The sequence below is a fragment of the Cervus canadensis genome, chromosome 25, assembly GCF_019320065.1.
Source record: "Cervus canadensis isolate Bull #8, Minnesota chromosome 25, ASM1932006v1, whole genome shotgun sequence".
Classification (NCBI taxonomy): domain Eukaryota; kingdom Metazoa; phylum Chordata; class Mammalia; order Artiodactyla; family Cervidae; genus Cervus; species Cervus canadensis.
In genome coordinates this window covers 33,335,451-33,360,082 of record NC_057410.1, presented here as the reverse complement: position 1 = coordinate 33,360,082, position 24,632 = coordinate 33,335,451, and the positions used below count along the sequence as shown (strand labels likewise).

Below are 24,632 nucleotides of genomic sequence, written 5' to 3'. Positions count from 1 at the left end.
CCTCCTCTCTTAAGTCCAGGAGAGCAGTAGTTACCATTTACTGTACTCCCACTAACATGTCACATACTTGATATCATTACTTATCTTAGATTAACTAAAAATATAGTTATCATTTCCACTTCTCAGCTGAAGAAGGCAAGGCGCAATGAGTGTTATAAAGTTTGCCGAAGTCTCAAAGCTGGTAGAGGTGCTAGGAAACACTGCAGGTTGTGTCCCACACTCTCGTTCTTTCCACTTCAGTTCACGTGCTGTGCCCAGCACAACAGACTGTGGACCTACTCAACCCAAGGCCAGACCTCTGTTCTGGTGTGTTCTTCCAGTGTGTTCTCACCCGTCCACAGGAGCCGATGGGCGTAGTTTCAAAGACATGGTACAAAGTGATGCATTTATTTACTGAGTTGCAAAGAATTTGGACAGTCTTTTGTAACTCACTCTTGGTGGAATTTGAATTACTGAGTGTGTTCCACGGGTGAGGCAGTCCTAGGTATCAATGATAGGAAGAAGAAAAGAATGAGAGGAAATAGATAACAAGTTCAGTTGGGCATAACAGACGGTAGACATTACTAGGAGTGTGAGAGTACAAGTCAAACAGGAAAAGGGATCAATTTACTGGGAGCACTGAGTGATGTTGTTCTAGATATTTATTGGTCTTCTGGGGTAAAATATGAGGGGTAATATAACCCCTGCCTTTTTATCAGCACTGAACAATAGCTAGTAATTCTAGTAAATGTTGCTAGTCGTAAAGAATTTGCCTGCCACTGCAAGAGATGCAAGAGACTCGAGTTTGATTCCTGGGTCAGGAAGATCCCCTGGAGTAAGAAATGGCAACCCATTCCAATATTCTTGCCTGGAAAATTCCATGGACATAGGAGCCTGGTGGACTATAGTCCATGGACTTGCAAAGAGTCAGACATGACTGAGTGACTGAACACACACACACACACAAACACACACACAGAGACAGCAAATGTGTATTGAACACAAGCTCTGTGCTAGGCACTGTCAATCATTTTACCCGCTTTACTTCATTTCATTCTCACAATACTGTATGAAGTACGTACTATTATTATCCCTACCTCACTGGTGAGAAATTAGAGAATTGGGGATATTTAAGCAACTTGCCTAAATACTGTCATAGCTAGTAATTGAAAAGATAGAATCAAAATTCAGGTCTGTTTAATTGAAGAATCCAAGTAAAGACTCTATTTGAGAAAACAAAAGCCTATCTGGGAGCAGAGTTGAGGAAGAGTAAAATGGGAAGCCCATCAGGGAATATTATTCAACCATGAAAAGGAGGGAAATCCTGTCATTTGCAACACCATGGATAAAACTAGAGCATATTATGCTAAGTGAAATAAGTCATATAGAGGAAGACAAATACTGTATCGTATCACTTATATGTGAAATCTAAAAAAAAGTCAAACTCACAGAAACATAGTATAATAGAATGATGGTTGCTAGGGGTTGGCATTGGATGGGGGGGAATGGGAAGATACTGGTCATAGGACGCAAATTACAGTTATAAGATGACTATGTTCTGAGTATCTAAAGTACAGTATGGTAATCGTAGTTAATAATACTATAGTGTATACTTGAAATTCGCTGAGAGTAGATTTTAAGCATTGTCACCAAAAAGAAAAAAAAGTAACTATATGAGGTGATGGATATGTTAATGAACTTGATTGTGACAATCATTTCACAATGTATACTCATATCAAATCATCCTGTTGTACATTTTAAATATATACAATTTTGTCAATTATACCCCAATAAAGCTGGAAAAATTTAAAATAATCAATACTTAAAACATTCAAGACCTTTAATGGTAGATTATCTTCAGGAGAATAAGTGCTCCCCAAAGTGTAAGATTTTGCCAGGAAATGAGGGCTCCTGCCTGAAGATACTCTGACACTTGGGAAGAGGGAAAGAGAAGGAGGGCTTGGCTTGTTATCTCAGCCTGTGGGGTGTGAAGAAGCCCTCACAACTCTTCTTCTCCTCTTGGAAAGATGGAAGAAGCTGGGCAGAGCTACAGGACAGGCAGGTAGGCAAAGCTATTGCAAGCTCCATTCCAGGTTTCCTCCAGGGAGCTGCAGAGAGTAAAGAAAATTTCGGTAAGGATTTCCCTTTGAGATAAAAATGGGAGAAAAAAAGAGAAAAAAAACGGATTTAGTGGGGAGCCTAAATCCAGTTAAGGCCACCTACAAACACAATAGTAGTCACATTCCTAGCCCTTCACAGTTTTTCAAAGCCCTTTCTCTTACAAGAGCCTGGATATGAAGCTGAGTGGAGGAAGCAATGATTTGGGGTCAACAAACTTGAGTTTGAATCCTGGCTTTTCCACTCACTGTGTTGATAACTCTCCAAGCTGCAATTCCAGTGTCTCGATAACAGGGTTTTGTTGCGGACAGATTGAAGTCATGTAGGTAAAGTTCCCAAAACATGGTATGCACTTGAGAAATGGTAGCACTTGCCATCTTTTGTAAACTTCACCCAAAGAAAACACCACAGAGGTAATTGTTAACGGACTAGCTCCAGTTTGGAGACGAGGACACTAAGACTCAGGTCAAGTGGTTTCCCAAGGTCACAGCTAGAAAGAGGACAATTTTCGGGCATCAAATACTGCTCTCTGTGCAGTTTTTTCCTAGGCAAACTTGGGTTTGGAGTTGTATTTCTATGCAGGTCAGACACCCGAATAATGAAAATATTCAGAGAGGTCTTTCCTTTGATATCAGCCTTTGATCTTAACAAAAATTGCCATACTATTTTCAAATGGAATACCTTTGTGAAATCCTTTTCCTTCAGAAACCTGTGTTCAAACCTCACACTTCAATGAAATAATTGCTTTATCCCTTCAGATTGTTGATTTATGTTTGAGTTCAGACACCTGGTAAGTAGGTGATGTTTCTGAAGTCATTATCAGTCACTGTGTCTTCCACAGCTGGATGAAAGGGTCATATCAGAGTCATATGGCTTGTCTAAAATGCCCATGTCTTGCCTTTATCTGACAGCATCTGAGCACGCCAGACAGTACGGCACTGGCAGAACAGTTCTGAATCCTGTCACCTATGCTGAAAACAGGTGAAGGTGAGGTTGGAGAAATCTGGCCTAAGTACCTAAGGATCATTACTACAGCAGCTCCTGTAACACAAAGAAATTGAATCTGGTGATCTTTATGGTCTCTTTTAGCTAAAAAATACTATACCATTTTATCTGACTTCTTCTCTACCTCATCCCAGTTTTATTGTTGACCTCTTAAAAGTTTAGCTGGATGTAGGACATTCTACATTCTATATCAGTGTTTCCCACTGAAAAAGAAAATCAAGATGAACCAAGACCCAGTCTGTCCAAAACACCCTGCTCTTCATATAAGATGATGATATTGCTACCCCAGGGACAGGGATAAAGCTTAAAATCCAAGATTCACTGGCACCATTTTTTAAAGACATAAGCCAACCAAGTCACTCATCTGCCCATCCATCTGTCCCTCCATTTGATCATCTATTTATTTATTTACTCTTCAAATATTTATTAGCTATCTCCTATACTCCAGGCACAAATGCTAGATGAAGGGACAATGATCTATAAATTAGACCTTGCTTTCATAAAGTATAGTGGAAAAGATTGGAAAAAGACAAACAATTTCACAAACAATTGTGAGGATCAGTTCTTCATGGATGCTAGGAGTGAGCAGACAGGGTTTCCTAAGAGAGGAAGTATAGCCAAGTGGTTGAGAGAATGATGGGCTCTGGATTATAACAAGGAAGCTCCAGTTTTGTCCTTCCTCATACCAGCCCTGAGACAGGGGGCCAGTTGTTTAATTGCTCTGTGCCTCAGTTTCCCCAGCTATGCCATGGGGCTATAATAGTACCTCCCTCTAAAGATTGTTGTGAGGAATAAAGGGCAGCACATGGGAAATATTTCGAACAGTGTCTGGAACTAGCAAGTGCTCAGCTTGTGGTGGGGAGACACACTTAGCAGATGCTGTGTGGGGGGACTCTTTAAGGAAAGGGTAAGCTGAGACATGAAGGATAAATAAGAAGGGGTGAGAAGAGGTGAGAAGATAGGGGAGAATGGGAATGAAGGGTGGGGATGAGCAAAGGAAACATAATGAAAAGGTGCAGATTTTGAAATGGAAGGAACATGGACATGGTACTCTGGAAAAAATTAATATGGTTAGTGGTGGAAGAGGGCTTCCCTGTGGTAAAGAACCTGGCAGCCAACACAGGAGACACAGGCTTGATCCCTGGGTTGGGAAGATCCCCTGGAATGGCAACCCACTCTAGTATTTTCACATGGGAAATCCCATGGACAAAGGAGCCTGGTGGGCTACAGTCCATGGGGTAGCAAAGAGTTGGGCATGACTTAGTGACTAAACAACAACAACAACAGCAAAAAGAAAAAAAAAAAAGCAGTAAAATATTTGAGACTTCTCTGTAAATGACATCCTTTTACGTGTCTCTATCTGTATTTTTATTTTCTGTCCCTAGAGGCCATTGTGGCTGTCTTTGAATATCAAAATAGACTCAAAGAATTGCATTTCATTGTCAAACAATTGCATCCAGATAATTGTATTATGGCCTTTTAAGGGCACGTGATCAAGTTTTACAATGTATTAAGAAAAGTATTGAAGGAAATAGCATTTAATTTTTGTTTAATTCTGCTTTTCTCTGTCTTTTGCTTAGGGCTATAAAAATATGCTATGTTTCTGATTTATCTTATATTTTTCAACTTTTTTCTTCTTTTTCATTAGCTTTTAATAAACCCCAAACCACATTACCATTTTTCAACAGTCACTTCAAGAACAATATCAGAAACAAACTGATAAAATGGACTGGTCATGGACCTTGGAGTCTTTCAGTCTTGGTTTTGAATTCTGGGTGTACTGTGTGACCCAGGACAAGTTATTTAATGTCTCTGAGACTCAGTTTCTCAAGTTGTAAAAATAATTACAATAATACTTATATTTCATTGTTGTGAGGACTATATAATGTTTATGAATACATCTAAACCTAGTGACTAATAAAAAAGGAAATGAGAGGGAGAGAAAGAAAGGAAGAATAAGAGAGGAAGGAAGGGAAGAAGGAAGGAAAGAGGAATTAATGACACAAGTGACAAAAGATACAGATGGTACCATGAGTGAAGTGATCTGTTGAGGAATCATTCAGAGGTTTCTTCTAATGTCATATTCTGAAATTTTGGAGAAAGATATCCAGTATTTTTTAAAAATTATTTGGTGTTGCAAGTTTCTTCATGTATATAATACTTTGATATTCCCAAGGGACAGAGACTATAAACCTATCAACCCTTAATCTTTTGAAGGGCTGAAACTTTTCTCCAACTCTTCTGTTGATTAAAAAATAGTAATTTCAAAAAGCCACCTTCTGGGAGTCATCTAAAATCTTTAGGATGCACTGTTTTTTTAATGTATTTGTTTTTAATTGAAGGATAATTGCTTTACAATGTTGTGTTGGTTTCTGCCATATATCAACATGAATCAGCCACAGGTACACTTATGTCCCTTCCCTCTTGAACTTCCCTCCCACCCTTCTAGGTTGTCATAGAGCCCCCGTTTGAGTTGCCTGAATCATAGAGCAGATTCCCACTGGCTGTCTATTTTACATATGGTAGTATGTATGTTTCCATGCTACTTACTCTCTCTATTCATCCCACCCTCTCCTTCCCCCATGCCTGTCAAGTCCATGAGTCTCTTCTCTACGAGTACCCATCGCTACCCTGCATATAGGTTCATCAGTATCATCTTTCTAGATTCCATACACATGCATTAATGTACAACGTTTGTTTTTCTCTTTTTGACTTACTCTCTATAATAGGCTCTAGGTTCATAGGATGCATCTTTTGTGATACCAGCAGTCAAGTTTCTTCTTTACATTTACTGTCTTCTAGACCTAAAATCCAGAGAAGGCAATGGCAACCCACTCCAGTACTCTGGCCTGGAAAATCCCATGGATGGAGGAGCCTGGTAGGCTGCAGTCCATTGAGTTTCGAAGAGTCAGACACGACTGAGCAACTTCACTTTCACTTTTCACTTTCATGCATTGGAGAAGGAAATGGCAACCCACTCCAGGGTTCTTGCCTGGAGAATCCCAGGGACGGCGGAGCCTGGTGGGCTGCCATCTATGGGGTCGCACAGAGTCGGACACGACTGAAGCGACTTAGCAGCAGCAGCAGAACTAAAATTGGACAGTGATGCCGAGTACACATGAGCACCTGCTGTCAGGAGAGGTGATTATGCAGAGTGCTGAGTGAAAGAGTGAAAACTGAACTTAGATGTCATTCATTGGTTCATTCATTCCTTCACCAAACATGTACTGGGCATCATCTCCAGTGACACCAGAAATTTCTTTTTTAAAGGGTCACTTTGCTCCTGACCAGAAACTGTAGTGCTGATTAAATCAGACGATTACATTAGCAGCCCTTGTCATTCAATAAATTATTCTGAAATGAAGGTTTAAATGCTGCATTTTCAGGGATTGCATAGTCAAGGGTAATGAGTTAAATTGACTAAGGTTGTCCTTTGGAAATGATGGCACTGACTTCTGGGTTTCTGAGTTTGCGGCTTAAAATTCATCAGAAGTGTTGGCTGAACTCAGGAAAGTTCATTTAAGATAAATGAACGCCACTGGTTCCTCCGTAGCTGCAGAACATCCCCACCTCTGCTAAGATAAGGTGTTGGCTGATGATAACAATAAGGAAGCAAGCCTATACTTCTGCAGGGCTGTGAGGCGGGCTGACCCTGTGGAATTTCAACACTGGTTCTCTCAAGCCAGAAGCAAGCTCCCCCAAATTCAGCCTGGAGGAGTCAGGACCCCCTATATTTCTCCTTTTTGCTTCATCATTAGGACAAGAGATAAAAATGTTGTGTGGTACATGTAGGTCCATTCAAACCTCCAAACTAGTGATGATTTGGAACAGGGAAGAATTAATGTGTTTGTCTCTTTCTACTATGTGAATATCAACTTTACAAGGTCCCAAGGGAGCAGGATTTCATACAGTGGAGAATGCTTCCTGATCCTTTCATCTGGGTTAGACACCTACATCTTGCATTTGGGGATGAAAGTACAAATAAAGCTCAATCCCTTCTGCTAAGGAGACTAGTGGGGAAAAGAGACAACACAGTATATGAATAAATACAATAAAGTATTGTGTGTAGGAGGGTAGGGGAGTAAGCCCAGGTACCAAATGATCCAAAGGATGGGGTCATCTATGCCACCTAAGGAGGGAGTAGGGGGTCAGAAAAGATAGGGCAGGAATAGAGTCACAGACATAGAGAATGGACATGTGGACACAGGGAGGGAAAGGATGGGTGGGACAAACTGAGATATTAGTATTGACATATATACACTACTACCATAGGTAAAATAGATAGCTAGTAGGAAGCTGCCAACACAGGGAACTTAGCTCAGTGCTCTGTGATGACCTAGGGGGTTGGGATGGGGGCAGGGGTAGGAGGAAGGTCCAAGAGGGAGGGGATATATGTATATTTATAGTTGATTCACATTCTTGTACAGCAGAAAGTAACACAATAATGTAAAGCAATTATACTCCAAGAAAAACAAAGAAGAAGAAATATCTGCTATGGACTACTCATCAATTACACAAATTTTCTAAAATCTTCAGTCCTGTCACTCCAGGCTGGGGAAAAGAAGGCAGTTGCAAAGTGAGGTAAGACTACCCAGTGCATTTTTAGAAATCTTGCTACAAGTCAACATGGGTGGCCCTTGATGTACCAGGGAGGACGCTGGCCCCACACTGCGCCTGTAGATGCACACAACACACCTCTGGAGAAGGTCTTAGTTTCAGAGTTGACCACAGCATAAAGTGAACAGCAAGTCAGATACTTAATGTGAGGGACCCTTCCAAAGACCTTTCAGCCTCTAAGTCAGTGTTTATTGACGCCACTTCCCAATGCTTAGAAGTATTCTTCCTCTCCCTTTAAAGGCCTTTATTATCTCCTTTTGGGCTTCCCTGGTGGCTCAGTGGTAAAGAATTCACCTTCCAATGCAGGAGATGCAGGTTGGATCCCTGGGTCAGCAAGATCCCCTGGAGAAGGAAATGGCAACCCACTCCAGTGTTTTTGCTTTGGAAATCCCACTGACAGAGGAGCCTGGTGGGCTACAGTCCATAGGGTTGCAAAAGAGTCCCAAATGACTGAGCAACCTAACAACAATTTCCTTTAATCCCTGTAATGGCTGGGTCATCCCTTTTTAAACATAACTTTTTTCAAAGCTATCGATATTCCAGATAACATTTGGCTGAAAAGGTAGTGAAGGAACTATAGTTAGAGAATAAGCAGACCCCTTGAGCATCACTGTTCTGAGTAGAACGAAGATGTGTGTGATGTGGTCCCTTCCCAGAGTGTCAATCACATCCAGGAGACTAAAAACCACAGCCAGAGGAGAAAGAGCAGGACTAAAGTCATGAACACCATTTTTAGACTCCACATGGTATTAGCATGAAGGCAAGTACATTTTATTTTTAAGTTCATTTAGAGGAAATTTAGAAGGCACAATGTGAGGAGCTAGCAGGATTTTTAAAAATGGTCCATAAATTGAAGCTTGGAAGAAAGACTGAGGACAAATATAGATGTCTGAAACTCCTTTCTAAGATTATCAGAATTTCTAAAATGTCCTGAATTAAACCACAGGTGCCAATTAAAGCATGGGTGTTTGCAATCACTTACATTAGTATTTAATATGTATGACCCTCATCTATTTTTTTCTAACCTTGCCAGTCTGAAGTGTGGGAATATTTGTGCTTCCTATTTAAAATCTTTGCAAGGATTATGTTGTCTATTTCAGGGTTTTGTTTTTTTTTTTAGTGGTCTTGTTCAAAAGGAACGTGGCTGTGCATGTATGCGATATTTATGCTAAAGTGGAGTGCTAACAAATGCCTCTGTAATATACAAATCGATGGACCAAGACAGAATTGCTCGGTTCCATCATTCTCAGACTATATGCTTCACAGTCTTTTCTTTATTCTTAAGCTCTCTCTTCAAAGTTAACCAAGGAAATGATGAAAAATTATTTCCTAGATCACAAGATAACTTTAAAAATGTCTTTTCTCTATATAGTCCCGTCGCTTATTCACCGTGCAATATTCAATTCTGCCTCTGCTGCCCTGGGAGGATGTCTTTTGACATTTATTGAAAAGCTGTCTGGAGGGAGACACATGGAAGAAGATTTTAACCTTGATCCACTGACAGTAAAGTCATTATCTAGCTTCACCAAAAGGAAATTTGAGTCTTTTCCTCCTTTATTCATCCTCTGGGTTCTCACTCTCCCTATCCATCTATCTATTTTCTATAATGCCTCTGTTCTTTCCTTGATTATCAGTTTGGGAGATCTTGCTTTTATGGGAGGAAAACAAATCTTGAATATGTTTACTGAGCATCTACCTTGTGCTAGGCATTGTTTTAAATAGACAAATCCTAATTCATCCCTCTTTTCATCCCCACTTCTGCTATTAGTTAATCCCTTAGTGAGTCCTGTTCAGCTCCATTCCAAAATTTTTCAGTTGTATCTGCTTTTCTACATTTTCTTCTGCAGCCAGGTCCATACAAGCCAACATGGCACCGACTTCCTTCCCTCCAACTATCACCCTGTGTTAGGCTCCATGGTGCTCTGATAGCTTCTCCAGCCTTTCTCAGCTCCCTCCCCTTACCTTTCATAGGAGTTTTTTCCAATAAAATCTTTGTACATTAAAAAGAATACAGGCCAATAGAACCTTTTGCCTGGAGCACTGCAACAACTCCTTAACTGGTTCTCTGTTTTCATTCTTGTCCCCACTCCAGCTCATTTTCTTCACAGAACTCTGAGTGGTCTTACTGACATATAAACCAAATTACATTACACTTGCGCTTAATGTTCTTTAATGGCGTTCTATTGACTTTGAAATAAAACCCAACACATGGCCCTTGAAGGGTCTTGTAGGATCTGACCCTTGGTCCTTCTCTAACATCCCCACGAGCTTCCTTCTACAGCTCACCACACTGCAGCTGCGTCTCTCTCTGTTCAGCTGCTATTTCAGACAAATCTCTCTTTCGAGAACATCCTTTCCTTGGAAGTCACTCACACAGGTCTATCGTTGTCGTCCTTTGGTCTCAGCTTAAACATCCTTCTTCAGAGATGCCATCTCAGATGGACCATATAAAGGTTTTCCTTCCTGGTTTTCTAGCTTCTGTTCTCATCTTCTTCATCATACAAAATCTAGTTGGAATGATTATATTAGTTTGTGTACTTACTACTGGTCTCCACTGCTAGAACACAGGTTTCATGAGGGCAGAAATTATGACTTACTTCTTTCTCTCTGTATTATCCCAAAGCTTAGAGAAGTACTGGTTATTCAATAAGTGCCCAGAAAATACTTGTTAAATAAATATACACATCCTTAATACTCTCAGGATACAGTTTTCCATACAACCAAAGACTAGAAGTAAGCCTAGACAGCTGAAGAGTGTGACATGGGAGAACTCAGCCAGGTTCCCTTGCTCAAAAAGTTTTTTACTGAATGAAAAAGGCATTTAATTTTTAATACATTTCTAGAGAGCTTTAAAAGTTTTAAATGGATGTTTAAATATAATGCCTCATTTTATGTGTATAACAATCAAAATATTTTATTGCTTTTGTTCTCCATGATGATGGTTGAGAAAAGTGAATTTCAATCACCAAAGAAGGCTGAGACTGCAGTTCAAACTCCACCAACACCAGAAGCTTCTAGAAGTAATACTCATGTGTTTCCTGATTATCTAAATGGTCAGAGGAAAAGGTGGGCAGAGAACTCTAGAGATATGTCTCTAAACCCAGACTAAAGATACAGAGTATATCATGAATGAAGCCATATTTGGTTAAAAAAAAAAAAAAGTGAGGTGGGCTGATGCCATTGTAAATATAGTTCAAGCCACATAATTTTTAAAAAAAAATCAGAGAAAGAAGAACTTCCAACAGAAAGGATGGTTTCATAAATGATGAAAATGATGAAACTGCTCAAAGTGAAGTTCGTTCTTCATTATCTTTGCACTCAGATGATGAGTGTGAATGATTTATTGGTGAGCTGATCTATTATGACTTATAAATCTGCTATAAAGTCTTCTCTGCAAACTTAGTAGTCAATGCTTTAGGTGGAATAAACTGAGTCACTCAGAGACTTTGAAGAAATGTTCTCAGGTTCCTTAGTAACTGGCAGATCTTGAGCTCAGAGAGTCCTTTCAACTCCAAATCTGCAGCTCAAGTCCCAGATCCACTCAAGACAGAGGATGGGACTTTAATTTCCTCAGATGCACATATTCACTTTGGCAATCCCCCCAAACACTTGGTGATAACATTTTCAGCCAACCTTAGCAGATTAAAATAAAGTGTGTTTAGAGCACTTCAACAGGGTTATTTTAATTTCTATAGATAAAAGGTTCTTCCTGATTCCCTTGTTCTTCCTTAAACCACACAGTAGAATAAAGAAGATATGAGTACACTGGGCTGGAAATGGGAAAAGAATCATTTGAGGCCTTTTCCTCATTCTGTTTAAACAGACTGAAGACTTTTTTTGGCAGGAGGCCTATGTTTAACCAGCGTTACTGAATATAGAATAATCATGGGTAAGGAGTCTGTTTTCCTTAATTGAGTATGTTTTCTTGAGATAAATGTGGATCTCAGGCTCCTCACTAGTCAAAGCAAAAGTTTCCAAGTTGTCTGAGATTGTGAAAGCCTAGGAGGCAAGCCTTGGTACCCAGGCAGAGGCAAGAAGCACAAACCAAAGTGCCTGCAAATGCTGGGATGGGGGGAGTTAAAATAGCACTGATGGATTAGACTGCTTCCATCTCATCCACTCACTGCCATTCTCCCTCACCTCTCGGACATCGTTGATCATCCTCCATTAGCTTGTGTCCAAGGTATCATCCTCAGGAGGTTTCATTCAGTGCCTCCTATACCACTGCCTCTCCTTCCTTACCTGCCTCACCTGAGACTTGACCACATGGAGAGGTTTGTGGTCAGGCAACTCAGCCAGATGTGAAAGCTGAGGGACTGGTTGAACTCTCTTTTATGGGCATTCAATTATCTTTTCTTTGAAAGGATTCGTCTTCAAACCAAAGAGAAAAACGTTTCCCCTTCTCCCCTGTTACTCTTGATCTAAGAGAGCAAAGAGGACTAAGGCATCCATGTTGGCAGTATCCCCTAATTCTCCACTGCCAGCTCAGCTGCCGGAGATCAAAAGGGCAGAGGGCCTTTGAGCATTGAACACCAAGGGTTCAGTCGGCACCTGGACTGAACGTGTCCCTTCATGGATGGTATATTCATTTCCTACGGCTGATGTAACAAATTACCACAGACAAGATGGCTTAAATGATGCAAGTTCATTCTCTCACAGCTCAGGAGGCTAGAAGTTCACAATGCAGGTGTCTGAGGGTCGGTTCCTTCTTGTGGGCTCAGGGGAAGAGTCTGTTCCCTGGCTCTTCCTCAGCTTCTGGTGATCACTGGTAATCATCAGCATTCTTTGGCTTAAGGCAGCGAACTCCAATCTCTGCCTCCATATGGTGTCCTCCTCGTGTCTTATCACCCTCAGCTCTTTGTGTCACTTCTTGTGAAAACTCCAATGATCGGTTTAGGGCCCACTTAATCCAATTTGGACTCATTTCAACTAAACACATCTGCAAAGACCTTATTTCTAAATAAGGTCCTGCATGTTGGAGGGCATCACCGACTCAATGGACATGAGTTTGAGCAAGCTCCGGGAGCTGGTGATGGACAGAGGGGCCTGGTGTGCTGCAGTCCATGAGGTCACAAAGAGTGGACGTGACTGAGAGACTGAATTGAACTAAATGGAACTAACTGAACTAAACTGAACTGTGTGGAAATATTTACAGGAAAAAAATATTTGTCTGTGTTCACCATTTATTTTTCCCAACCACTATGGGACGGCTTGACGTTGTAAATACCTGTCTAGTAATTTCAGGACTGCTAACAAGAGTAGCTTTGCCTCTACATATATCTACCTAAAATTACTAGTCTCACATTTGAGCCTTAGACCAAGCTTCCTTAGATGTGAAATTACTTGCTGGCTGGTCCACAAATTAAGGTGTCATTCCTCACACATACCTCAGTTTAAATTAACATGGTTAATTTTAAATTTGGCATACAGAGAAATGAAGCCATGTGAGGAATCTATCTGACAACTGGATTCCATGACTGAATGAGGATCAGACTACTTGTAGATTACAGACAGTAACCTAGTATCTGACTGAAAAACTCAATCATTCAAGTGGATCAGAAAAAGAACATGCTGGTTATTTGGGATAACTAGTGACTTGCTACTGAAAGTGTGGCCTGAAGACGCAAAGCACTGAAGCCTGTTAGAAAGGCAGACTGTCCCAGGGATATACTCAAATCTACTAAATAAGGATCTGCATTTTATCTGGATTCCCCAAGAAGTCCTATATGCACACTGGAGTTGAAAAATGCTGGTCTGACAAAACCTTTGTAAAGTTGAATTGGAGGAAGGTATGAAGGGGCCTTGGACTTCCCAGGTAGTGCTAGTGGTAAATTACCTGCCTGCCAATACAGGAGACATAAGAGATGCAGGGTCCATCCCTGGGTGAGGAAGAGCCCCTGGAGAAGGGCATGGCAACCCACTCCAGTATTCTTGCCTTGAGAATCCCATGGACAGAAGAGCTTGGCGGGCAATAGTCCATAGGGTTGCAAAGAGTCAGACATGACTGAGCAACTTAGCAAGCACACACGATAAAAGGGCCTTAGTTGGGATATGCTTAGAGCACAGGCTATTAGAAGGAATCCTAAGGCCAGATGAGGTTGTGAAGAGGGAAGAAGGGCAGCTGGGAAGTGTTGGGACAGAACAGATAAAGAGGAATGTGTAACAATAATCACCACGGATAGGACACAAGTCCAGGTGCTTCGCTTTGTTCAAATTCTTTTCTTACAGTGTTTACAACAACCCAATGGGTTGGGCACTATCATTATCACGATCACTCTTTTATGGACAAGGACACTTAGGCAAGGACGCTTAGGAATTTACTATCTGACTCCAGAACCCACTTTCTTAATTAACATCTGTGCTCTCCTGACTTCCAAAAAGTGGGTGTAGTGGACAAAAACCCATTGGTAAACTGATTCCTTTAATGCTTGACTCATTGTTCACAGCCCTGTTTGAACCTGTATGTCAGCTTACATTATTTTGAAGACATGAATAGTCCTGGCATTGATCCATTTCCTTAATTTTCATCAACAGTCAGTTTTGCATGGAACTCACCTCAAGTTCCAAATCCTCACCCATAGGCGGGCTATCAGTCCTGGGCTCATCTACCACCTCCCATTAACACATGAACAGCTGGACCAATCCCAAGCCTGATGTCTTCCCTTCACAGGTCTGCCTTCATGAGCATTCCTGGCGAGAGGTGACTAATGCTGTGTTTTTCCAATTTTGTCCTCTCCTGGATCACTGGAATGACTTATTCTTGCTCAGTGAACCAGTAATTGTGTGTTACATATAAGAGGTAAGATTTCTAGGCGGATGTGGGATCCAACTGCCTGATGTGATCCTCAAATGGCCTCAATACTTTGCACAATTGTTTTCAATTCAATAAGATCCAAATTGCATTTGGGATGAGATGTTTATTTTTTAGCTTCCTTTTATGTTTCAGGGAAAACAAATCACTATCAATTTTTTTTTTATTCATTTACACATAGCTCCTAAAAATATTGCCCTCAGGATGACTGTTTGTTTGCCCTGTCAAGAGTGGTTTATTTGGTTTCCTGTTAGAGAAAATCCACATACAGCCAAATTTAAGCTGACTAGCATGCCTCAAAGATGTTTGCAAATCTCAAAACTCGATTTCTCCCCAAATACTTTCAAAACATAAGTAGAGGTCTGAAGAGAGGTTTAAAAAGAGATGAAATACAGTTGCATGAGAAGAAGGTGCAGAAATTAGAAAAATAAAGTGAAACTTAGAGAAACTCATGATTTCTACAAAAATATCCATATTTTCTGAGGACACGCTTTTAAGTTGCATCTGAATTAGGTTTAATCCTCATAATTCTTTTTTACTGCCACCATTTTGTGTATATATATACTTACAAGCTTACAGACATTAATAACTGTGCATTGAAATGACATCTTAGTACTTTACTGGATTCTGTCTTTGGGGGTGAAATTGTCTACCTACTATTATCCTGCATTACAGCTAGGAAAACTGAGCCCCAGAAAGGACATGTGACTTCCCCTTGATTATACAACAAATGCCTGGCAAAATCAGAACCAGAAGCTAGATGTCCTTAGCTCTCAGGAACCTGTTTTTTTCCCATGACACCCACACATTGGCAAGCAGGTCTGACAAAGGGGCTGGTGAAACACTTGAACACACAAGATTTGTCAAAATAAAGTTATCCCTACAAATATTCAGCATTAATGACCTAACTCATTACTATAATCAACTACAAAACTTTCATAGAAATCTTGATGACTTGCAACAAATGAACCCCCTGGATTCTGTAATGTCTAAAATATCAGCTGAAGTTATTTCACTGATGGCAAGAACTGCAGGTAAATAATTGCCTGTGGCTAGATGACAGCTGTCAAATTCAAAGAAGGTAGAGTCTGTAGGCAGGAAGGTGCTTCTCTCTTCTGTCTAAATCTGAAATTCATATGACTGCTTCTCTCTGTCCTTTGTTTCCTTCCTAAGCAAAAAATCTAGAACACTCTGCTACATGAGCAGAGACTACATCTGGTTAAGTGCAACCTACATTACAAATTTTCCCCAGTTGATTGTAGATAAGTATTTGGTGTGATGTTTTATATTTAGTTGGCTGTTAAGTTATTACTTAGCTATTATGTTAAGCTAGACTGTGTTTATGTTATGTGTTGTCAGAGGCTAAAATTTCTTCTCATGTCATTTTAGTCACCCAGGTTGTCTTTGAGTTTTCCCACAGAGACCTTAATTAGAGTCTGAGGCTTGCAGTTCTTTTTTAAAAAAAACTTTTTATTTCGTATTGGTGTATAGCCAATTAATAATGTTGGGATAGTTTTCAAGTGAACAGCAAAGAGACTCAGCCATGCATATACATGTACCCATTCTCCCCCAAGCTCCCCTCCCACCCCGTTCTTCTAGCTATAATCTCTTGTTATTAGTCAGGAGCACTATAGACAGGTTGGTAAGATGTGGGGTGGGGAAGCATTCTAAAGTCCAATGCTTAGGTCTGTTTTTCACTGACTCTGAGTTGGACAATTCCCTCCTTCAAGTCCTTTGGTGAAACTCCAGTGGATCAGGCTCTGATAAAGTAGTTTTCCTTTAGGGCAGGTCTTGTTAAGGAGAGTGGAGGGCTCTGGGCGGGTACTTGAAGGTGTAGTAAGTAGCCACTGTTGTCTTCCCCCTGCAGGAAACAGGAGAGAATGACCCCCGCCCCAACCCCCCACCTCCTTCATCTTCACAGCGGGAACCTGATGGAGCTCCTGGAGGTAAAGCTCATAGAACTGTGGCCCTCCTACGAGCTTTTAATTCTCAAACTTCTCTACACAGAGCTTCTGGTAAGTCATCAATTATAGTTTAGGTTGTCCTTCTCTGGTATTGATTCTGAAAAGCTTCTGCTCCTGGTAAGCTGTAATTCTCCATATCTATCTGTCTGTCCAGTTTGGGGGACAATGGTTTGTCCTGTGACTTCAGTTACCTGCGAGATCTAAGAAGAGTTCTTGGTTTCCAGTTTGTTCTGTTTTGTTCTTGTTGTATGGATGGAAGTGAAGACTTCCAAGTTCTTTATGTGTCAGCCCAGAAACTAGAAGTGCCCCCAGTTTATGTACACAATGTTCCTTTTCCCAAGTTTCTCCTAAACCTGATCTCTTCCCAAAATGGTAGCGGCAGTCCCAAGTGAGAAGATCAATAACATTAACTAATAGGAATAAAGAGTCTGAATTAAACAAACTGGGTGAATCACAAGGCAGGGCTCACATCTTGAAGCTGCCTCTGTCTTCTTGAGGTGCTCTGTTTCCAAACAGTCTCGCTAAGGGAAGCATTGACCTTTTAAACTCCACTGTTGAAAATGGGCAGTGTTCACACAGGACGTCCTATTGTGTGGAGATCAACCAGTTTCACAGATAGGCCAGTTGTTCAGGATTGCCTCCCGGAAAGGCAATTGAGTTGCTCCATTTCGTAGACATTTGTGTACAAAATGCATCTGCTCCACATTCTTCAGTGTGACATTCACAGGTCAGTGAATGCTAGTGAAAAGGAAGAGGAGAATGACGCACAGAAGTTACAGAAAGAGGATGTTGAATTTTAGGCAAAGCAGCAGAAAGGAAGCACCATTCAAGTCCCTGACTTCAGCAACAGCCACCTGGGCTTCTACAGAAAGAAAGAAAAGAAGGGGGCAGAAGGGCAGAAAGAACTTTTCTGTCCTCTTTTCATTCTTATTTTGGGATTTATGAGAAGGACAATAAGAGGAGCAGATCTACTTCTCTAAGGTGGTCCTTCTTAGACTTTAATGTGCCCCTGGATCACATGTGGAATCCTCTGAAAATGCAGAATTCTGGCTCCATGAATCTGGCCCAGGGCCTGAGATTCTGAATCTCAAACATGTTCCCGGATGATGGAGATGACATTGGTGCCACACTTCGAGGAGAAAAGGCCTAATGCACCTTCCAAAAAGTCACTTCTCAGCTCCTCCTCTATGTTCACTTCTGGAAACAACAATGAAAACCACCATGACTTCCCACTTATTTCCTGAATCCAGCATGCACATTCGTAGCTCAGGATGATCCCCATTTTTAGACAACTGCTAGCTTCTTCTCCGTTTCTAAGTTCTCAGTTTTCCCTCTAAATCTCATTCAAATCTCTGTCCTTCACCAGGACTCTTTCACCACTCAGGGTCTCCATAATCAATGTCTCCATTGAGATCCTATACCTTTCCTGAGGTTCTCCTTAGTCATATTTTTGGGCAAGTATATATAGTTATTGATCTTTTAAATCTGTTTGTCTCCTTACTGAATTGTAAGCCTCTTGAGTACAGGGTGTATGTTTTGTCACTCTTTTATTCCCCAGACCTTAAATAGAGCCCTGCTCATTAAGAAATTGCACAGTGTAGTGATATTACCCCAGGAAGACAAGGATTCAAATCCCAGCTCTACCATTCAGCAGCTGTTGGAGCCTGGACCAAGTGTTGCTCCTTGAGTCTTGGCAGTGGTAGTGATGGTAGTGTACGTAGAATATTTATATCTCCCAGAATTGTTGAGAGGAACAAAGAAAATAAAGTTGGCTGCATGTGAAACCAAGGCACAGAATGAGCATTTGATAAATTTAAAGTCCTCTTGCAGTCAACTCATTTTCCCCTCTCCTTAGTATGGATTATGATGGTATATCTTTCCCCTGACATTCTTCCTTTGAAAAATATTATGTCAAATTCAACAATCTTGGGGGAGGATTTCTTCCATTTCAGTCAAAGTGCCCTGGCATACCCAGGAAAAAAGCCCTTACTTCATTAAAAAAAAAAAAACGACTCTAAAAACTCACAGCTCAAAATAGCAACATGCATGACAGCATTTTCTGATGTGATCAGAAGTAAAGAAGGGAGATATATTTTATTAAAATGTATTAATAATATTTATTTAAAATAGTATTTTATTAATATTGTGTGCATTGTTAAATCACACAAAATCCGCCTTTATCCACTTTCCATATTCTCCCCAGCATTTTCATTTCCACTGAGAGTTGTCCGACCTGTGTGGCAACTGTCAGTGTATCCATTGTGTTGTCAGTGTTTACGTCTGAGGGAGGGTCTGTCTGAAGTGGTGAGAAACATAAATGCGTAGCCACATTGGGAGAATTGATTGGCCAAAGCAGAACTCACATGCTTGGGCAGGGTCTTGCCAGTGAGGTAGAGGGTCATGGCGCAGTGCAGGAAACGTTGTTTAGGGCAAGCTATGGCAGAGAGCCAGGGCACCAGGTTGGAAAGGAGATGCTAGATTAATTTCTTGGTAGAGCAGAGATGAAGTGCATGTGAGATGACGGGACAAGCCCAGGCATAGCATTCCCAATGCGGATTTGGATGCCAGCTCCTGGCTTGTTAGCTATGTGATCTGGGGCAAGTTTTTCAACCTCTTACACTTAATCTATACAAATGGGAAAACATTCCTCCTTCACAAACTTGTCTGAGAATGAAACAAAACCATGTATCTAAGGCACATAAAGTGCCAAAGAGCCCAGTAAACATTACTTCCCTTCTAAAACCTCAAGAAGGGATGGTACTTGGTAATATTGCCGAGGCAGGCATCTAAGAGGGTCCTGCCAGCCTCTGTTCCTCTACCCTGGTGAATATCAAAGTGGGACATCACCAGGGATTGGGTGGCTGGGTGGGGGAGAGGACGAACAGGTCCACTTTTTGATTCTTTAACAAGGTGGTGTCATCACCACTGTCTTCTCCTTTTCCTTCCTTCTTCTCCTCCTTTCCTCTTCTCCTTTAAATGTGCTTTAAAGGCAGGATTCTTAACTGAAAAAATGGCTTATTCATCATAAATGATTAATGATTGCCTAAGGATTGAACTGTATTCTACCAAACCCTTGGTATCTCTGCAATATAGTAGTTCTTCTTGATCTTTATAAACATACCCTTACATACCAGGATTTGCTTGGAGCTTGATGATCTCTTTTTGTTTAATTTAAATTCAACTCTGAGTCTTTAGTTCCTATGGAGCAAATAACAAAGTATCCTTAGTTTTACCTTAAAGCAAGAACATATGGGGATTGTAGAGAACAAATATAACTATCCAACTGCTTTCTCTTTTCTTGTAGAAATTTTGTATTCTTTATTTGCCTTTATTTGGTTTTTAAATTAAATATTTCTTTTTATTGTATTTTGTTAAATGCTTATATTGTATTGTGTGGCCGATTAATAATGTTGTAATAGCTTCAGATGGACAGAAAAGGATGAGAAAGTACATGGAGTCTGCCTATAACTAGAGGGGAGGGGCAGAAGTTAAGGAAAAATGACAATTTTTTTCATGTTGTCTCCTTATATTAAACTTAGTGTAGGAGCTAATTATTTAGGTAATCTAGAAATATGCAATTAAAAAATCTTTATTGGTTTTTCATCATAAAACAATACACCTTTGCAACAAATTCCCACCATATTCTCCATTCGTATTTCTTTATTGACTTCTCTTGCTGACGTAAACTGTCCTTGAGTAAGCCCAGAGAGTTTTGTTTAGATAAGAATTCTAGTCAAAACTAAATGGTACCTACTATCAAGCGAAGTGTTCTTAGGCTGCCAGTCCCACAGCCATCATGCATGAAAGGAACTTTATCACAGTGGACACTACGCCCTTATTCAGAAATAATCCACTTTATGGCGGCAAAGTCTCTAACTGAGGCCAAAGGATGAAAAAAGGAGGAGCTGTAATCAGAAGATATCAAAGCTCCAGGCAGGTTAAAGATCCTCTAGCAAAGTCAGACTTCCTAGTGTTTCTACAAAAGGAAAATGTTAAGAAACAAAATAAAGTGGAGAAGGATTGGGATTAAAGAGGATTTCATTCAATATCAAGCCCTATGAAAATATCACGTGTGAGTGAATTTGAAAAAGTCCAGTGGACTCTTGGATAAAAAGAAATACACATTCAGGGATGTATCTGGTATAAAATAGAAGCATTTATACTGCTGAGATAGATGGTGACTGATTAAATGGAAGCAGCCACACATCCACTCATTTCTCTGAGAATCAGCAGCTGTCGGCTAACAGACACCTTTCTTACACATGCTCTTGCTCAAGTGATAAGAAGTGAAAAGAGCCCGAGGCAGGACTATTTTGGGTTCCAGACGATCTGTGTTGCTATGAGATCTGAGATTAGTGGTTAGGTTGGTGCCGGATGTTGTCCAGCAGCTGATCATGAAACCTCTAAAAGTTAAATTCATTTCTCAGAAGTCAGCTGTGCATGTGGGCTACTGGAGAAGGTGATTGGATTGTTCTGTTTCTTGGGGTTTCCCCACCCTCAGCTCAGGGATTAGTAGCCTCAGTCCTGTAAGAAATTTTTTTTTTAAGTCATCACATTAATATGCTATAAAATCTCTCCCTATGTTCCTTGAAGTGCCCCTGATTCAAGTGTTGTCCTGGACTCGATGTTGATCATTTGGAAATTACACCGAAGTACCATTTTAGCTTCTTATCAACCACTGGGTTAATAGGGTCTACTTTGAAGCGTGATATATCAAAGTCAAGTAAGTTTAGTGAAGAGTGTTCACAAAAGGGCATGTTATGTGGTCTGAGACTTGACTGCGGCAGGCTGGCAGCTGAGCCATCTGGGGGTGAATGGTGGGGCCTTTGTTCATTTGTGAGTGGTTATTTGCATTCTACAGCTGGAAAGTCTATTTAACTGGCTCTCCTGCTATGTAACCCTGGACAAATTATATTTTCTATCTATCAATTTCCTCTTCTATGACATGTGGCTAATATGTACTCAATCAATATTAGCTATTGTATTACTATTATTTTCTCTGCTATTGTTACAGAAAAGGCCAGTGTACCAGTCTCAAATAAATCATTACCAAAGACTGACTTTAGTAAAGAAGACCAGAAAGCTTGATGGATTAAGCTCCAAGTTCAAGTTTTCACAAGAATAAAGAGGGTGAGTGTAGAAGAGTGATCACAGAGGAATTATTAAAAAGAAAGTAGATCATTCTTGAGAGAGTACTTAGAAGGATTTAAAAAAATCAGAATGTTCCCATTTTCCAGGTTGGTACACTGAATCTTCTGGAGCTGGACTCCACTTATTTATGATACAGAGTCTTAGAATCATGGGTTTCCAAGAAGTCATCAGGGCCACCAAGGAGCCTGCTGGATGCAGCTTGCCCGAAGTAGCATCTGCAGTATCTGCCTGCTTATCCCACCCCATCTTTTCCTTCCTTCTTATCCTTCCCTAAACCCACATGATGTGGCAACACATGCAGAAACTCCTGCCCATAAAGAAGAAAAGGCCAAAGAAATTTGGGTTAATACAGTGATTCAAGTCTACACGTCAAGAAAATGAGCTGGTGTTGTCTTTTTTTTTTTTCAGCTTTTCATAAACAGAGGGGGGAAAAATCCCAAACACCAGCTTAGTAAATATCTCTGACATTAGGGGTCTTTTCTCAAGTACTCTGGGCCAAAAGGGCTTCCCAAGCGGCTCAGTGGTAAAGAGTCTGCCTGCCGACGCAGGAGACACAAGAAGAGGAGAGTTCAATCCCTGGGTTGGGAAGATCCCCTGGAGAGGAAAATGGCAGCCCACTCCAGCATTCTTGCCTGGAAAATTCCATGGACAGAGGACCCTGATGGGTTGCAAAGACGTGACTGAGCTCATGCTCACAAGCGCTGAACCAAAAGAAATTCACACTTACAGGTGAGTCTTAGTCACTCTCCTTGGATGTTGAGTTAACCTGTATTAACCACTGTTGGGTAACAGAAGAGCCCTAAGGGTACAGTAACTCCTCCTTTCAGATTAAAAACATTGAAAATAGAAGATCAAATAGGATATGCCAGAAATGTACAGCTAGCAATATAAGAATCTTCTCTTGAAACCAAAGAAGTCTACAACAATAAAAGAGACTTGGCTCAACAATTACATTTATATAAAATTTTTAAATTTTAGTAGAAAATAAGATCAATAGGTATCAACTGACATGGCAGCCAGAAAAAGTAACATGATCTTAGGCTACACACATAGATGTATAGCAGCTAAAAATAAGGAGGTTATAGTTTTGCTGCTCTTTTCCTTGATCAGAGCATATGAGAATCTTCCAGTAAGAGGGCTACTCTCTTCAAAGGGCCATAGATACACTGGATCACAACCTGAGAAGAGTGACCAGGATGAAGAAGGAATGTTAAGTAAGGTCATATAAGGAGCAGCTGAAGATTCTGGAAGATGCTCAGAAGAGGGGGCAGAAATACCTTTAAATATCCAAGGACAAAGATACCTATTTTGTGAGCACAGAGGTGGAACAAGGGCCAATATACCAAGCATTAACAACTCACATATATTGAGAATTTGTTACTTATCAAGCACAAGCCTAGGCAAAAACATGGATTAATTTATGAGGAAGAGACTCCAAGAAATGAGTAACTGGCCAAAGTTGATGAGGTTGGATACAAGATGAGGTTTGAAGCCGTCTGGTTTGAGAGGCCACACTCTTAAGTACTATGGAATCTTGCCAATGCAGCAAAATATACGTTAATTCAGTGCAAGAATTCTAACTGTCTGGGATGTTTAAAGAATACGTTATCTTACTCAAAAAGTAGTGAGTTCTCTGTCACTAGGGAGGCCATATAACTACCTGGAGGCTAAGACAGGGGGCATCTGATCACCCACTCTGACTGCATGTGCCAGTATCCTCTGCAGTCAGTGGGTGAGTTCTGGCTGATGAAATGTGAGTGGAAGTGGTACCCATCATGCTGGGCTGCCCTTTCAATCACCGCGTGATCCTTACCCCCTTACACCATTGCTGGCTAAAATGGGGAAGACCCTGGTTTTCTAACTGAGAACAGAGGCACAAGATAGAAGGAACCTCGGTCCCTGAAGGACACTGCCTCCTCTTGCTATCTGCGTTGGAATAAGTTGTGAGTGAGAAATAAACTTCATTGTGATGAAGCCAGTGAAATTTTAAGGTTATTTGTTAAAGCAGTAACCCTGTTCTAACTAATACAAAGAGAGTACTGTGGGGAGAATTTAAGTGCTTGATGAGAGGTTGGCATTCTTCTCTTTTAAAGTCTATTCAAATTTGACACTCTTCAATTTGTGAATAATAAAGCAAAGTGGATTTTAAGAATTCCCCCAATAAAGAAACACACAATCTGATGATCGATATCCTCCTGGACAAAATAAAAATCAAAACTCTGAAATAAATAGATTTTTGACTTACAGGTGTTAGAATATCTACGTTCTCCAGTCGTGTATGACTCTGCGACCCCTTGGACTGTAGCCTATCAGCTCCGCTCTCTGTGAGATTTTCCAGGCAAGAGTACTGGAGTGGGTTGCCGTTTCCTTCTCTAAATTAGGTCCGGGACCAGCAAATTAAAAAGTATAAACACATGAACAAGAACAAATGACAGGGACTTGCCTGGTGGTCCAGTGGCTAAGACTCTGCTCCCAATGCAAGGGGCTCAGGTTCGATCCCTGGTCAGGGAACTAGATACCATATGCTGCAACTAAGAGTTTGGATGCCACAACTAAAAATACCCTGCACGCTGCAACTAACTATCCCACATGCCATAACTTAAGATCTGGAGTGCTGCAACTAAGACCCAGTCCAGATAAATAAATAAATATTTTAAGAAAATAAATGATAGGTTTGATCTTCCTTTATCACTCTAAGCAGTAAGTTTGGAAATTCTTTTCTTCACTGAATTGTAACCAATCACACATCAACACTAACCTTCCAGGCAATCTGTTAGAGGCTAGAAACAAAGTTACATAAGACCCCAAGCTTTATACTTGAAGAGTTTATAATAAAGGATAGTGGTCTTCAAAGCGTTGAGGGCATAAAATTCATCTGGAAACTTGTTAAAAAATGAGGATTCCTGAACTCAAACAGGGGCTCTGTATCAACCTAGAGGAGTGGGATGGGAGGGAGATGGGAGGGAGGTTCAAAATGGGAGGGGATA

At 40.7% G+C, this 24,632-nt stretch overlaps 1 long non-coding RNA gene across 1 annotated transcript in view; it reads right to left on the bottom strand.

The window, feature by feature from the left end:
• Positions 1-1,813: 1,813 nt before the first annotated feature.
• Positions 1,814-24,632, bottom strand: part of LOC122427078 — a 127,766-nt gene continuing 104,947 nt past the window's right edge. Inside the window, exon 3 of the long non-coding RNA XR_006265348.1 lies at positions 1,814-2,087. This is a non-coding gene — a long non-coding RNA (uncharacterized LOC122427078). The remainder of the gene's footprint in view (positions 2,088-24,632) is intronic.